Source organism: Electrophorus electricus, chromosome 12 (genome assembly GCF_013358815.1).
Source record: "Electrophorus electricus isolate fEleEle1 chromosome 12, fEleEle1.pri, whole genome shotgun sequence".
Lineage (NCBI taxonomy): Eukaryota > Metazoa > Chordata > Actinopteri > Gymnotiformes > Gymnotidae > Electrophorus > Electrophorus electricus.
The window spans coordinates 4,800,489-4,814,841 of NC_049546.1; positions in this window are offsets into that span (position 1 = coordinate 4,800,489).

The following is a 14,353-nucleotide window of genomic DNA, read 5'->3' on the forward strand; positions in this document are numbered from 1 at the left end:
AAATCAATAAATGGAGCAAGAAAGTCCACAGAGAGAAATAAGTACAGGACGATAAAGGGGCTTTCGAACCTTTCGATCTGAGAACGAGTGAAGCCTCTGAAAGTGCACACTTTGCCCTTCTTGTGTCAGGTCTTGAAGGCTCAATTTTGATGGAGGGAAGAATTTCCAGTAGGAGAAAAAGATGCTTTTGCTCACCCAAGATGTAGAAATCACAGTTGTCTGATTATGTGACTCGGAGAATGAAGGAAGTAAATAAAGTTCCGTCTGAGAGGAACTCAGAACTTGCTAAAGAAATGTATGTACTAGCTTCTATGTTGTATTTGAAATTGTCTACATGCTTGAGCTGGACGGGAATACTAACCCAGTGCAGTATTTGTATGTCAGTGAGGCTTGCTTCAACCTCACCAAAAGGCCTCACATAGGGAAAAAACATTGGGAAACGGGCAATAGTAGAGATCCCTGGATAAAGATGAATGTGCCACAATCACTCTGTCAAGGTCCAGTGTCATGTCACCACTGGCCCATACAACACAGCACTTCTGGAATTCCTGCTCTATGACATTTTCTTTCCATCTCCAGAGAGACAGCAGAGGACTCCTATATTATATGGACCACTGTCAGCTTCCATCAAACGTGCAATACAAGAATGGTTCTCTACTCATCCAGATGATACTCTTTCCAGCAAATTCCCCATTGCTCTATCCAGCTGAACTTTTTCCAGCATGTTGGTGGAATGTATATGATCAGAACTCATATCATCAAATGAGGTAGTGCATGGAGCCTGCAGGCTGGGGCGATATCACGGTCTCAAGTCAAGCGGACTCGGGTCAAGGCTGGAGCATTAGTGTTGATGTTTTTCAGACCACTGTTTATCAAGAGTGAACACTGATGAGATCGACAAGACCATGACTAAAACTTTCTTTCTTTCTTCCGTCTGTCTTCTATTATAAGCAGCTTTTGAGAAATCTTTGTTGGCGCATGATATATTGTAGGTTTGTGGTTTTAACTGCAAAGGGAATGTGTAAATAAATAATTTGTTTTGTTGTTTTTTTTTCCAGTGGGTGCTTTCAGTAATGTTTATAGTTATAAAGATTGCTTTGTGTTTTGCAACACACTATGTAATCTGGGGGTCAGTGAATGTATATATCTGCTCTCTGTGTGTATGATTCTGATTTATTCTTTGGATTTGATGTTTGTCTATATAGTTCTGCAGTGAAAAGTGAGTTTTCCTCTGTTGGTTTAAGGTTTTGAGAATTTTAAAAAAGTATGGTAATGAACTTTGTAGTTTTGGGAAATGTCTGTAATTCATAAACATAAGTAATTCTGGGTTTGGGAGCTTATCAGCCAGTCAGTCAAATTAACACTCATTTATGTAACACTGATGGCTGTGACATTTTGCTCAGTAAGACGGAAGGAGAACTGTGTATGTAAACTGACTTCAATTTCTGTTTCATAACAAAGTACTTATGGATTTGCTAAACCTCAGAACACACACACACACACACACACACACACACACACACACACACACACACACACACACACACACACACACACCCACCCCGACCGCAGTGGGAGTTCATATGTGCTATTTTGCACTGGAGCTGCTAGCAGCAGAGATTAATTACCCATGTTTAATGAAGTGCATTTAAAATTAATTGAACAAAAAACATTAATTCCCAATATTTAAGTTGCTCTTTGAATTTTTAAAAATCCATTTGAACTATATATTACAATATTTATTTGTATTATAATACCTCACTGTTTAAAACCATATAGGCTATGTTTTTGAGAGACTATGTATGCATTACAAACTGTTTAAAAAACCTAGACCAAGAATGACCTATAGCAAATGGTGAATCGTTGTTTCCAGTAGGAATGCACAGGACTAGAATCAAGGTGGCAGTCTTAATGACTTTAAAACTTGTACTTCTGTTTCTCAATGTGGTGGGTAAGTAACCTGATCATAAGGTTTTGTAAATTAATTCTGGTAAATTAACTCATCCATTGACCAGTCCTCTTAATGTGAAAATGAACCAATCTTATATTTACTAAAGAAATGTATATAAAACAGCAGAGGCGTGTCATAGAGATGTACAGCCACATTTTGTAAGCCAGGCTATAGATAGCTTTTCTACTTTACTCCTGTAGGCTGTCACTCAAGTGCTCAGAGTGCTCACACGCACACGCACACACGCATGCACACATCATCATCATCATCATCATCATCATCATCAAGCTTCTTGCACATCTGATGTTGGTGGCTGAAAGAATAAACAATAAAGTCACTATATAAAGTTTTACCATACGATCTGCCCATGTGGCAACAGTAATTTTTACAAATGCTGTCATTTTCAGATAAAGTTACAACGTTTGATGAATACGAAAAGCAAATGTTTATAACATGAGCTCTGTGTGTTTTTCAGTGCCTCAGGGTGATATAATGTCATAATTGTGATTAGATCCTTTAATCAGTGAGACAGGCCTGCAGTGGGGCTTTCAGAGACATATGAACACACACACACACACACACACACACACAGAGAGAGAGAGAGAGAGAGAGAGAGAGATTCTCTAGGCCCTCACATCTTTCATCAGTACAAACTAGAATTAAAACTTCATTAAGACTAAACATGTCATTTACATTAGCTATATGAGCCCAAGAGTATTGAGTATTGAGCCCATGAGTAGTAGAGTATTGAGCCATCTTTGAGATAGTGTAATTCTGGAAATTGCATGACAGACCTGGTAAGCTCAAATGTGTCAGGGTCCACCAGGAAAGACTGGAAGAGGACTCTGTCCAGAATGGTGGTGTCCTGTTATGGTGGAAACATGAAAATCTGGACACCAGTGGTGAGGGATGCAGAAGGGGACTTTCTGGGAAGGGAAGAAGGGACACCATACAAGCTCAGCAAAGGTGGCGAAGCTCTGCACTCAACCGAGAATAATGTTGGGCATTGGATGGAACACTTTGAGGAACTCCATAATCCAAGAAACATGGCTGTGCAGGAGGTAGGGCCAGAAGCTACTCGGGGGTCAGATCCCCTGGCCAGTGTGGCGGGAGGTGGATGGGAAGCTCCTCAGTGTCAAGGCCACGTGGGTGGATAAAAGTCACTCTGTCCTCTGGATTGCCAAACTCGGGTGGTGGTCTCTATTTTTAAAAAGGGGTCCATAGAGTGTCTGTATAGTATATAGAGCTATCACACTTCTCAGCCTTCCTGGGAAAATATAAGCCAGACTACTTGAAAGGAGACTTCGTCTGATTGTTATGTAAAGAGGAACAATGTAGGAGGAAGAATGCAGACTCCGTTCTGGTAGTGGAATGATGGACTAGCTTTTTACTCTCTCGGATAGGTGAGGAAGCATGAGAGTTTGCCACTCCAGTACACATGTTTTGTGGACCTGTAGAAGGCATATGACTTCAGCAAACACTTGAGCAGTTTGCAGATGAGTGTGAAGCGGTCAGTATGCGGATCGACACCTCTAAGTGTGAGGTCATGTTTATCTCTCAGAAAATGGCATGCACTCACCATGTTGGCAGTGAGAACCTACCCCAGGTAGAGGAGTTTAAGCATATTGGGGCTCTTGTTCACCTGTGATAGCACAAAGGATCATGAGATCAAACCTAAGTAAGGTGCAGTGGCTGCAGTTAGTGTCCTGGACTGTAGTGGAGGTGAAAAGGGAGCTGAGCTATAAAGCGAAGCTCTCAATTTACCAGTCAGTCTACATCCCCACACTTACCTATGGTCATGAACTCTGGGTAATGGCTGAAAGAATGAGATCACAGATACAAGTGACACAAATGAGATTTCTTGGCCGGGTAGTGAAGCTCATGCACACTCCGTAAGAGAGTGATGAGCATGGCTATCTGGATGGAGTTCAGAGCAAAGCCACAGCTTCTCTGCACTGAGAGGAGTCAGGTGAGGTGGTTCAGGCATGTGATAATGATGCCCCCTGGTGGACTCAGGCTGGAAGTATGCCAGGCATGGCCAGCTGGGAGAAGGCTTTGGGGTAGACCCAGGACAACCAACGCCTGGGCATCCCCCGGGAGCAGCTGGAGGATGTGGCTAGAGACAGAGAGCCCCTGGGCTTCTCTTCTTTCCCTATTATCACTGACAAAGTAGAGAAGAAGCTGAATTCAAGAATGAAGGTGCTGACTACTGCCCATCTGGACATCCTTTCAAATGTCACTTCCTGTTAGACAGTATGAATGTCTTTGGAAATGTTTGCATTAATACTGTACTGTGGGTTTTGGTTATCGTGTGATATCCTTACTGAAATTTTCTCCAGCTTTGAATTTGTGTTTGCATGAAAGTGTAGTCTGTGCAAGTAGGCAGGCTTTATTTTAGCACAGCTGAATTATTCACTGAAGTGCATCAGAGTGGAACAGTTCTGTGCATGTGACTATGAGTATGACATTGTGTGTTTTTCTGTCTTTGAGCCTCAGATCACTGTGTGCTGCTAGTATTTGCGAATTCGTTTGTGGGAATGTGGGTGTGTGCTTGTGTGGGTGTGGGTAGTTGTGATTGAATGTGCATGTTTGCATGTTTGTGTGTGTATGATGTGCGTCTGTGGTGGCATTTCATGAAAGTATTATATAAGGCTTGTCTGGCTGAGTCCGAGATTTTGCAAAAGCTTCAGGGAGGTTCATCTCTGTAATGACCACGCTCTACCGGAATTAGTCTTATCTGGCAGGAGCGGGTCTGTGTCTGTTCTGGGGTAGTTTATAAAATCTCCTTTTTACCTTTTGGCCATTTTTCTACTCATCAATTTCTCACTAATTAATTATCTTTTCTGTAACAAAACATATAGAATGTGCAATATGTATAGTCCTAATGCAAACCAAACACATTTCGACGTTTCATCTCTCCTGTCTTCCATATTACTAAACACATGATTTGCTCTTGCCATGTTTTTCTGCTGTACAGTTTTGAAATCTTTCAGTCTCACTAATTTGCTTCTGGTGGTACACCAGAGACAGAAGATTGTTCTGGATTCTGCAGTAATCAGGCAGAAAGACAAGAAAGAACTTAAAGCAAAAACTGTGACAGTAGATTTATCTGATACATACAAAATGCCTCAGCTAATAATTTAAGAATCTCACAAGCACACAGTAATTTCAGAAATGGTTGTACACAAAGGAATTTAATAAGCGTTCCATCTGAATCCATAATTAAATGTTATCTAGAAGAATGCAAGAAATTTGCCAACATTTGTAGTTATGTTGCGGTCTCAGAAAATGGAAATGCTGCCATCACATTCTGGCTATCAGGGAAAAAGACACATTTTAGATGATCAATGTCACTTTTCCCCCTACATCATACAGTCCTATTAATTACTATTACGATTTGTCCTTTGGCCTTGTATTATTATTATTATCATGGTAACACTAAAAACAAAATACAGTAGATACCATAAAGTGAATATTATTATCTTCAGTCCTTAGTCCAAAAACTATGACTGGGAGATAATGACCATAATGTGGCTACAGAGCTGCTTTTAACATTGTAGGAACTTCACTTGGCTTCACGGATGACTGCCTAGTTTTTGAAAATGTCCATTTTTTTTTCTTCCAAGTCCAAGGGCCAGGTGCTCCTAACAACCGAACATGATATGCTGCTACGCACAGGCCTTTGCATCGGCTTTCTGGCAGATGTGTCTGGGAAAATGCTCCTCAGGGAAGACGGACACATCAAAGTACGTCATGGTCCTGATTCCTGGTTTCTTTGAAGCACCACAAAGCCAATTAACATGTACACACAAACCTCAGGAAAAGAAAGAAAAAACCCCCATTATATTAGCATCAAGAATTATTCAAAACAGAGTGCAAACCTACTGAAATTGGGAGCAGTCTAAATGGTCCCATCTTTTGTCTGTTCAATGCAGTTTTCATCTTATTTCACATGGTTGAGTTTGTGTGTGTATTTAATTAATATCATTAAAAACATGTGAGAGCAGTGAGCCCTGTGGCCTATAAAATATGTTTGAAATTGCCTGCTATGTCATGTTTATTACAGTATATACAGTACTCTTCACTAATATGTGAAGTATGAACAATTTAAAAATGACATTATAAATTATGTGGTTCATTTCTGTGCTGCTTAATGCCCTAAAGGATATGTCATGCTTATATGTCAGCTAATCCACTGGTTAGCTCAGCTAATGTTTACTACAGCATTTCAAATATAAACTAGCTACACTTGTTTGAACTAAATTGATATATATTCAGTGATTATGTAAATGTGAGGAAGTGTTTTATTGCATTTGTTCAAAGACGAAGCCAGAACATTCTAATTATTAAGTATGTTCACATTTTTTAACCACTTATAGCCCTGTTTCTTCCTTTCTATGGTGCATAGTATACTGTACAACTGTAACAAATACCCTTAATGACATACTATTTACTGACGTGTTATTTGTTATTGTTTATATGTATATTGTTTGAATAGTAGAATATTTTATATTCGTTTAGGTTTAGGGACCCGTGGAGCTCAAACTGCATGGCCTGCAATAGAGGCCTGCTCTGACCCTTATGTGTCAGTGCGTAATGCTGCTGGGTTGCTTCTTGAGACAATGAGAAATATTTCAACTGAATTGAAGGCATCAAGAGTTTATGTGGCTTGCAAATGATAGCTAAGATATATCACATGCAATTTAGAGTATTCACCTTTGCCTTGAAGAAAGAGCATAAAAAGAACAACAAATTGTCAGCAGTTTCTTAAATTTGACTTGCAAACATTCCTGGATTTGAGTTCTTAGACTCTTAATTTGTAGAAAAACATAGAACTGAAAATGTCCAGCAGGAACAGCAGTGAGCAGCAACAGGACGCTGCGATGCTTCCACTATGGTTGTCACAGTCCTTGGAACCATGGAATACTACATGAGTACAGATCTCTGAATGCTGAGGAAACCTATCATCAAATAGACTGTTTCACACATTCTATATGTGATGTATTGCCACTATTGTCTCCAGTGTGTATTGAACATTTTTACTGTTATCTTTATTCTGTATTATTGTCTCTGCCTATTTTTCTATTTGTGGTTTTGTGGATTTCCCATCTGGATTTGGATGCTCATATAGTTTATGCCCTTCCAGTTTTTTTCACCCTGTTGGAAAATACATCTCTCATTATGGCTTGGATATTTACTATTGATCATGATTGTTTGGCTCACTGTTTTTTTTTTTTTGTTTTTTTTTTAAATTCTTATTTGGTATTAAAACCTCAAAACCTAATGATATTATAATGATCAGGCTGATGTGCTTCTGCAGGAATAGGGACTTGTCCAGATGATTACAGCAGGAAGGCTGTTGCAAGTGCTTTCTGTTCATAGACTAGGGGTGACTAATAGCTCTGAACTTGGACCAATGCAGTCATTCACTGGATCCTAGGTCAGAACATCCGGTATTCCCTGTTGCCACTTGGACCATGGCCTCTAACCTTGGACTGCTCTGGAATGATTTATACTTGTTCCCAGCTTCATCTTCTCTAGCATCATGCTCATCTCTCTTTGTCTCTGTCCTGGTTCAGAGATGATGTCTAGATGGCATGGAGTTCTCAGCCAAAATTCAATTCGAATCTTGTCTTCTTGTCTCTGCACTCCGGTTGTCATGGCAACTGTGTAGGATAAGATCTGCTCTGACTCGCTGTCATTGACACACAGTGACACAGCAGTGTCAGCACACTGTCCAGGCTTCTTGTTTGAAGTTATTATGCATCGATATTTCCCGTTTGCAAATCACACTGATTGTTACAAGGTGGTGTGGTAAATCAAGTCGTACATGTTACTAAATAATTGAATTCTTTCATCACATCCTGTCTGAGTGATATATCTACCATTAAGAAATCTTTATATGTCTTGTATGTGAAACTTCAAGGCTTTGTCTTTCCTTTTCTTTGTGTTTTTTTCATGTATACTGTATATGTATAGAGATGGAGGGGCAGTTATTACCTGTTTTCTCCTGAATGCTACAAGCTCATAAATCCAGCTGTCAACAAGAGCCAGCTGGCGACCATTGCAATCCAGGTGTCTCCCGCTCAGCTCATCAGTGAGGTGATTTTCACATTTCTCTGAGTGAGTATGTATATACATACATTCATACTAAGGTCACAGGGAACTTTTAATAAGATACTTCTTGCTAGAAATCAAACTGATTTCTACTAATCGATTTCATTTCTAGGCATTTCTAGACTTTTCTAGACTTTTCTAGGTGTTTGTCTCTGTGGTATGGGATTCACATGTGGAACGACTGCTGATTAATGTGGGACCCAGTGGACTATGAAGGAGTGAGAAAGGTTCACCTGCCTCCCCAGCACATATGGCTGCCAGACACTGTCCTCTGTATTAAGTAAGAATGCACATATTGTTAAGGGTAACTGCAATAGAAGGAAACAAGGCATATGGTTCAAATAATATGATCCTAATGACTCTTTTGGTATAGTATCAGATGACTCTCTGTGTTAAGGATGAAAACAAAGAGTAAAATGAGTGAAAAATGGACACACAGAGCAATGTTTTTCTGGCATTAGCCATAACCTTGACTTCAAACAACACTCGCCAGTATAGCAACATCATCGGTGTGACTCATCAGTGACAGAATATCGGTGGCAAAATGTGGCCCCAAAGGCCTTAGCAGGTTGAGTGCGATAAAGCTGTATGGTGACAGGATGTGATATAACCTTCCTCAACTCAGGGATTTTCACGGGGGTTAGGGATGCATTAGCGGGATGGGGCTGTCAGGAGCGTGTGCTCAGGGATATGGGTCACTGTCCTCAGTAGAAGAGTGAGGTCCGTTTTTGTTTATTTATGGGGGGATGAGGTTACATAGCATTCTATGTGTTTCATGATTATTCATAGATCAAGATCTTTTGATTTTCAAAAAGGCAAAAATTATGAAATGCAATACCCTAAGTAGTGTACGTAAAATCCTAAAAACAAAACGATGTGAGGTAATAAGTTAAGACTTGGTGTTTTTATTTTTAAGTGTGTAAGAGATACTGTAGACTGTGTGTTCCATCTCACTGCCAGCGTTACGCTTGGAATGGTGTTGGCGCATGCAAGGTGACCTTCTACTCCAGCTCTGCTGTGTCTAGCCGCAAGAATGAGGACCCCTATGATGTCACCTCCCCGTTACATACGATTTCATCATCAAGCACAAACTGCTGTTCTATACAGTCGAGCTCAATGTTCTGTGCGTGCTCATCAAGTCCTTGGCCATCCTGGTTTTCTACCTGCTGAAGAGTTCTTCCAGCACGTGGCATTCAAGTGCTCAGCCAACATGATGGAGGTGGTGGATGGTGTGAAATACATCACTGACAAGATGAAGAGTGAGGAGGAAGAGGAGGGGGAGGATGAAGGGGTGAGCATTGAGTGGCTTATGGGTTTGGTTGCATTGTGCTGTTCTTAAACTACTGTGAAGGTAATAAGAGTTGGCACTTAGTCTGGGCCTGTAAACTTTATAAAGGACAGCACTGCAGATACTGTGAAAAAGTTTTGCGGAGACATTTTTAGAGACCAAATACTAAAAGATATGAGAACTGAGGGTTGGATAGGATATTGGTACAAACACATGATCAGTATATATTTTTTGAAACTGATGAATGTTATGTTGGTTTGCCTGAAATGTTGCTTCTAATACACATCATGACTTTTGAAGGCTTTTAAAGTATTTTAAGAAAAAAAAAAGTCTTTCCAAAAGTGGGGGAGGTTCTATTGATTCTCCTCTGTTTTTCCAGGTAAAATATAACAATAAATAACTAAATTAATGAAAAATGTCACAGACATACTCCCTCCTCTCAGATCATTTAAGACTGGAAATTTGTTGCCATGGTAGTAGACTGGCTGTTCCTGTGGAACTTTGTGTTGGTGTGAGTGATAGAGTGATGCTCAACACATGAAAACCTGCTCCTACTCACTCCAAATTTCTAAATCTACTCCACTTTATCATACTCATGAGCTAAATGCTTATTACTCTCTATTCTATTCAAGTAGGACAATGCCCACAACCAACACCCGACACCACATATTGAACTTCCCGCAGTGCACAGGACTGAAGACCACACATTAAGTGCAGGATTTGCTTACTCTGGAGGGGCTGGAAAACCACACCAGATGTAAATTTAGAATTTGGCTCTTACACCAGTGAACAAATCCCTTCAAAAAACAGCTCCAGAGCCCACATTGTGTTCATCTTCGGCGACATGAGGAAGCGATGCATGCGTGCACACACACAAACTTGCTCACTTGCATACCAGAAGTTTGCACATGCATGCAGTCACATTTACTGATGCAGTAGTACTCAAAAAAGATCCAACACAAACCTTTCACGCACTGTGTTGGATTTCAGTCCAAGCAGTGACAATATACTTCAACTGATTCTGAATCTTTAGAATACATACTTCTTTTTTAAAATCCTGCACAATATGCAGATATTATTAATAGTCTTACCTCTGACCTGTTTATACTCATCTAGGAATACCGCTAGGGAAACAACAAGCGAATATTCTAAACGATCCCATCAGCAAAGAGGACCTGGCTCTAACTTGATGATGGTGCTGGAGCAAACCCGCGAGGGTATCCAATGCCCGATGCAGACCGGAACCTTCAATGCAAAAATGATTTCCAAATTAGGCACCTGGAACGTTAGAACTCTCTGCGAAGGTGGGAAGTTCGCCCAGCTTCTACACGAATTTGACAACTACAATCTTGACATATTGGGCGTCTCCGAAATGCGTTGGACTGGATCAGGAAAGATTGTAAGTGATGGCAAGTCAGTCCTGTATTCAGGACATGAGGAGCACCATATTCATGGTGTCAGATTGGTGCTTAGTAAAAAGGCATCATGTGCACTGCTTGGATGGAAACCTGTCAACGATCGCATCATCACGGCCCGATTTCAATCAAGACACGCTAAAACTTCCATCATCCAAGTATACGCTCCAACCGAAGACTCCGATGACAATCAGAAGGATACGTTCTACGGACTGCTACAAGACACCATTGATGAAATCCTGACCCATGACGTTAAACTTCTCATCGGTGATTTCAATGCGCAAATTACTGATGACCGTCGTGGCTTAGAAAACGTCATTGGTCCACATAGTTCGGGGCGACAGACCAACGATAATGGTGAACAACTTCTATCCTTTAGCAATATGAACAATTTCTGCATTGGTAACACATACTTCCGACACAAAAACATCCATAAGAAAACCTGGCGATTGCCGGATGGAGCCACATACAATGAAATTGACTTTATCTGTATCTCTCGGCGATGGCGTTCAGCACTGCTGGACGTCAGAGCCTATCGCGGAGCGGATGTTGGATCGGACGATTATCTCGTATGATCCTCAATTTGGTTACAGCTCAAACAGAGAGAACAAAAGCAGCGGCAACATTCTTACGCTGTGGAGAAGCTGGAAGGACCTGCCGCGGTCCAACAATTCCAACTGGAGTTGAGAAATCGGTTCGAGCTACTCCAAGATGCGGGCGACATCGACGAATACTGGATGGCACTCAAACAAGCAGTCATAGAAACGGTAAAGGAACCCGTGGGTCGCCAATGCGGGACACAGAAAGAACGTTGGATACGGGACCCAACTTGGAGCCTGATTGACGAAAGGAAAATCGCAAGATGCCGACGCGAACAGGCAAAAGCTGACCCTGACAAGGAAACCACAGCAGAGCGATATCGGCAACTGGATAGGGCAGTCAAACGAAGCTGCAAATCTGACAAGAAGACATGGTTGGAATGCAAAAGAGCCGAAGCACATGAGGCGGCTAGCAAGAATGACAATAAGACGCTGTACCGCACTGTACAAGAGTTGACTGGGGCATGGAGCAACTCAAGTGCACCCATCAAAAACAAGGACGGGATGTTTCTGCTCACCAGACAAGGACAAGATGCACGCTGGGTAGAACACTTCAAGGAAACCTTGAACCAGCCCACCCCTGCCAACACCTATGACTTTGGTGCCACACCGCCACCTCCAGACCTGGTAGTTAATCTTGATCTAATCACTATCGAGGAAACTAAGGTGGCTATTCGAACACTCAAAGCCAACAAAGCACCCGGCCTAGATGAGATAGCACCGGAAACGCTAAAGCACGGTGGAGACGCAATTGTAAACACCCTCACAGTGCTGCTCAACAAGTGCTGGCAAGGTCAGAGCATCCCAAGTGACTGGGGGAAAGGAGTAATCGTTAAACTCCCCAAGAAAGGCAATACCACCGACTGCAACAATTGGCGGGGCATTACACTCCTCTCAGTTCCTGGGAAAGTCTTCTGCAGCATGCAGTGAGCAGATTTACATGCTTTGTAATATCATCGAACAGTGCATCGAATTCCAGCGCCCCCTGCTCATCAACTTTATCGACTTCAAAAAGGCTTTTGATAGCGTCCAAAGGGGCTCCTTGTGGAAAGTTTTACGAGCCTACGGCATTCCACAACGTTTTGTCAACGTCTTCCAGAACCTATATATCAGCTCTAGCTGCTGTGTCAGGACAGACGATTGCTACACAGACTTCTTCAACATCAAAACCGGAGTCAAGCAAGGATGTATCCTGTCGCCCATTCTCTTTTTGCTCGCAGTCGACTACGTCATGAAAAAGGTGATGATGAGCCCAGTGACTGGAATCCCTTGGACAAACGGATCTCATCTCACTGATCTCGATTTCGCAGACGACATTGCCTTGCTAGCGAATACAAAACCGGCTCTACAATCCATGACAACATGCCTTGAGGGCAAAGCAGAAAAGGTTGGCTTGCGCATTTACACAGACAAAACCAAGGTCATGCGGGTGAATCGTCAAACCAAGGTGCAGATAACTATTGGGCAGCAAACGGTGGAGGACATCGATGAGTTCACATATCTCGGCAGCGTAGTATCCAATAATGACGGTGGCTCAGAAGCGGACATTCGATGTAGGATCGGAAAGGCGGCGGGTGTGTTCCAGCGTCTACGCCGCATCTGGTCCTCAACAACAATCAATACAGGAATCAAAATGCGTCTGTACTCCACGATCGTCATCCCAACCGCCATTTACGCCAGTGAAACCTGGAGGAACACAAAGAGGATCACCCAGAAACTAAACGTTTTCCATCAATGGTGCCTCCGCCAAATATTGGGTATCTCGTATAAGGACAGAATTACCAATGAGGAAGTTCTTCAATGGAGTGGATTGCGGAAGCTGGAAGAAATCGTCACCGAATGCGGAATGCGCCTTGCTGGTCATCTCCTACATCTTCCAGACAAACGCATCTCAAAGGCAGCTGTACACTGGACACCGACAGGAGGAAAGTGAAAGCAAGGCCGACCCAAAACGACCTGGAGATCAACCTTCATCGCCGACCTAAAAACTATTGACATACGCTCATTGGACGAAGCCAGAGACGCTGCAGCTGATAGGACCCGTTGGAGAGCGCTTGTTGCCCAATGCACCAAGGAGTGCGGGAGGAACTAAAGTAAAAAGAAAAGGAATAATGATATTTACATTTACGCATTTAGCACACACTCCTATCCAGAACTACTTCCAAATTTTCAATCATGTTACAGAAGTACACAAATGTAATGTTGGGTGTTTTACTTAAGGATTCGTACTGGTACTCCAGACATTTAATAACAGAACATACAAGACAACGCTGGCACTCACACAGAACACAAACGGTGAACATTAATAATGCTGACAAAGGCCAAACAGTAACAGTGACTTTATAAAACATTTAACTACATCTACTACAACATTTATATTTATATTTATATAGACAACTGAAATGACCCACACCGAGGCACACACTAACTGGTGTTTAAATACACATACAAACACGTTACGATTAACCCCATGCAGGTGTGTGTCCTTACAGAGGGCGTGGCCACAAACAGACGTGGTTCCCCCTGTATGCTGAGGGCCGTACCATGTGACTCGGGGGGAGGGGGTGGGGCGTTCCGTGACACCACCTGCATATGGTTCTGTTTTGTTTGTCTTCTCCTTGGTTTGGGCTAAATAATACAGTTCTGACTCCTCTCCTTTTTTTCTAATGAACAAACAAACAAATAAATAAAAACATTTCAAATTAAACAACAGAACTTTTTAGTTAGTCTTGATAGAATTTGTGGAATGTCTCAGAGTTTTATGTGCAAGTAAACAGACTACTGAGACTACTCATCTCATGCACTGATGTCTACCGTTTGCATTGGATTTTGAAAATCCAAGGGAATACTTTAAAGCAATATTTATTCACCCTCCTCCAACCCTACACTACTGTGTCTGATCCAACTAATAAACACTTTCGGAAGACCCTGACTGGCTTACATTTGTGTCTGCACTGAGCTCTGCAGTTGTGTTGCAAAGTTT